This window comes from Etheostoma spectabile, chromosome 17 (genome assembly GCF_008692095.1).
Source record: "Etheostoma spectabile isolate EspeVRDwgs_2016 chromosome 17, UIUC_Espe_1.0, whole genome shotgun sequence".
Classification (NCBI taxonomy): domain Eukaryota; kingdom Metazoa; phylum Chordata; class Actinopteri; order Perciformes; family Percidae; genus Etheostoma; species Etheostoma spectabile.
In genome coordinates, this window is record NC_045749.1 from 3,836,074 (window position 1) to 3,839,836 (window position 3,763).

A 3,763-nucleotide genomic window follows, 5' to 3' on the forward strand; every position below is an offset into this window, starting at 1 on the left:
TACATTTGTGAAAATGTTCATTAATATGTATTGTCCCCTTTTGTTTTTTCAAAATAAATAAATAAAATAAATAAATAAATAAATAAAATATACTGGTACTAAACACATGCATATACATACATATATACTTCAATTTGGCATACATGCATATTTCCCTTGCGCATACATATAAACCTCACTTGCGCATACATATATATTTTACATGCACATGCATGCATAACATGTGTGAGTATGTATGTATGTGTGCATGAGTATGTGTGGATGTGGATGTGGTCAGTGGTTGGGGTGGATGGTGGATTGCCTAAACAGTGCTTTCACTTTCACTTAGGAAGTTGGGGTACAAATACAGTTCAAAACCCAATGACAATATGCAGACCTACTGACATATAATAAGAGCAGCCAAGTTCAAGGAGCTTGCAAAAACCATTCACATTTACCATTTACCAATTCAAAATCGATTCATAGAATTCCACAAAAATGTATTCAAATTTTTTGTTTTGTTTTGTAATGGCGTTTATACTATCACATGGGAAAAGTAAGTACATGTACATAATCTGGATCATTTTTTAAATTGAGAATCATTTTTGAATCAAGAATTGATTTTGAATTGAATTGTGAGCCTAAAAATCGACTTTTAATCGTGACATTTTCTGAATCGTGCACCTCTAGACCTTATGCACATACTTACATACATCCTTATCCATACATACATACATACATACATACTCACACATCTTATGCAAGTAAGTAAAGTACATATGTATACACAAGTAAAGTGCACAAGTCAAGTATATTGTATGTATGTGAAAAGTGAAGTATATCTGTATGCGCAAGTGTATGTGCAAGTAAAGTAGATATGTACTGTATGTGCAAGTATTCAATTCTGGTCTAGGCAGCTTCTCATAATATAACGATGAATTTCTACAGATTGAGGCAAAAACCTCTCAGAATACATGCTTTAGGAATGGTTTGATGCCTACTCAACAGGCATCAAACCATTCATATACAAATCTTAAATTCACCTCAATTCTTATTCTCGTCACAATTTTATGTATGAAGCAGAGAAAAGTAGCCAGTTATTTTCATTTGTCAATCAGCAAATATTACTCTTGTAACGACAATCACTAAGACACAATTCATCAATATTTTTTAAGTCATATTTCATTTAAGGCAAATGAAACAAACCTTGGTCGGGGTGAGGTTTTGGCTAATTAAGATAAACATTACCTGAACAGGAAAATGTCACTCACAACAGAGAACTTCTCCACAAAAGCTTGCTGTTGAAGCTGCGCCGGCAGATTTGAAGATGTAAAGCCAAATCCACATGTGCATATTTCCACTGTGCTGACAACTACAGCAATTTCTATTTGGCCTCCTCCATGACTGAACCCTCTGTGGCAGGAACTTTTATCTCCATCAATTTATGCAGTGGGTACTCTATTGTATGTTATACTGACTATATTGAAAATATAATCTTAAAGGGTAGTCAACTCATCATGAGGGCTGAGACTGAAAACTGTCAAGTCTTCCTTTAGTCTATAAGGAAGTTGGTTTAAACATAATTGAGTTGCTTTCACAGTTTTGATCAGGATATATAGAGAGAGAGCACATCGATTCATTTCCTGCAGCAGTAATGAAATGAAAACTGCAGATGTAAGATCAGTAATGGAAACAACCCTCCTAGCTGACAGTTGTCACCCTCGGAAACACAATTTGTACAATGTTCTTCAAAAACAATCAAAGGTAATGACTAAATACTGCAAACGGAGTCTGTTCATGAGCCGACTGGCAGTTGGTCAGCTGATACTAAAGGAGCTCGGAGGGAATGTAGAAAGGAATAAACTTCCGCCAAAGAAACAGGCCCGTGTTGAAATGTAAAATCTCTCTCTCTCTCTCTCTCTCTCTCTCTCTCTCTCTCTCTCTCTCTCTCTCTCTAAAAATACATCTGTGTTGTCAAAGCATAACAACAAACATACATAAACAACAACAAGGAGTAAATACACAGAGAACAGGATAATTATATATTCTTATTATAATATTAATATATATAACATAATGTAATGGTAGCTGAGCATCACAATGACCCAAGAGACAGTGAGGGGGAGAAAGAGAAGGCCATGAGGGTGTGGATCCTTTGAAGAGACCATCAACACACACACACACCACACACACACACACACACACACACACACACACACACACACACACACACACACACATGTTTTAGATTAAAATGGTCATAAAAAGGCTTCTTCATCCTGCCACTATACCTGCTGTGCTCCTCAACCTCATTAGAGTTACTGGACACACACGCAAGCACACACTCACTCATACACGCACACACTTGACATTTTGAGGCTATTCTGAGTAAAATATCACAGTTTCAGTATTACAGCTTGTTAGTGGCAACAACATTTTCCGTGTGTCTCCGTCATTGTTGGCATATTGAGGAACACTGATAGTAAATCCAAATTGGCGTGTTTACACTGGCAAAATGCTCACTTTATGACAAAAGCCATATTTCATATTGACTTAGGCTGCTGCGGCGTGTGGTGGGAAAAGCCTTGTTAACGCCCAATGTCATCCCTCCACCAGGTTAGAGAGCACCAGGTTTTAGATTACTATGCAAAACTGGGTTACAGAGATATTTAAGACGGTCTGACTTTCAAGAGTGTGGGAAAAAAAAAAAAAAAAAAATCACAGGTAAAATTATAAAGTAAACATTTAAAATCAGCAGCTGAAGCATAACTATAAAAAATGATCTTAGGAAAGTAACTTAGAATAACTAAAGAAATATTCAGTGGTTCAATGTAGAAACATGTTGTGTTTTTTACAGGGGTGGTAGGGAAGGTGGTAGTGGGCATGTCATTAAATGGAAAACCTACCATCACTTTTGACTCAACTCCACCCAAGCTCTCAGACAGTTCAATAGTTAACGTTAAGGTTCCGGAAACTAAACAAATCAAACCTGCCTTGTGTAATTCAACAATTGACAACACTTAAATCCAATATATCTATGCCTGTCTCCCTGGAGATTATCAAGAAAAGTTCATAGTGCTGCTCGTTATTACAAAGTCCCAAATCTGAGTTGATTGCAAACATGAGATAGTGCTTAAAGGTAATTTTAGCCATTCTGAATGTAGCCCAGTGTAGCAATAAATGTGTTGGCTGTGCAGGAACAGTGCTGAGTGGCTAAGCTAACATCCTGTGGTGTGTTCACATGCTGAAACTCTCATACGCACACGCAAACACACACACACACACGCGGTTCTATGGCTGTTGTTTTAGACTCTGATTCAGCAGGTTAATTATACCCTTCTTCAAAAAAAGAAGTTAATGTTGAATACATTTTGTAACGGAACGTTCCCAGATGAGTGTCTTCTGTAGAAAAGCCCTTGTGTATTTGTATTATTACATAACTGGGGGATTTATTTTTTGAAAAGGATTGTGTGTGCGTGTGTGTGTGTGTATGTACATTACATTACATGTCATTTAGCTGACCCTTTTATCCAAAGCGACTTACAATTGGTACATATGTCAGAGGCTTCATGCCTCTGGAGCAACTAGGGGTTAAAGGAGAATTCCGGTTGATTCCAGCACATACCTGTAGCTCTGTTTGTAAATGTGGAGTGCTGTCAGTAGAGAGAGAAACTAAACCAATCGGTGCTGCCTACACCGTGTTATCTTCCTGCTGGAGTTAGCACCCAACAAGTTTTAAACGTGTTTTAGCCTCTAAATATGCTCAAAATGTCATTACAAGATC

General features: G+C 37.2%; 1 protein-coding gene across 4 annotated transcripts in view; it reads right to left on the reverse strand.

Moving 5' to 3' along the window:
* The window catches only part of wipf1b (WAS/WASL interacting protein family, member 1b), a 37,975-nt gene that overhangs the window by 24,672 nt on the left and 9,540 nt on the right, over nt 1-3,763 (reverse strand). Inside the window, exon 1 of one of the 4 annotated variants that reach the window (XM_032541275.1) lies at nt 1,228-1,515. The exons of the other annotated variants lie outside the window; for them this stretch is intronic. The gene's annotated coding sequence lies outside the window, so the exon portion shown is untranslated. Of the gene's footprint in view, nt 1-1,227; nt 1,516-3,763 lie in introns of those variants that run through there. 4 annotated transcript variants of the gene reach the window in all.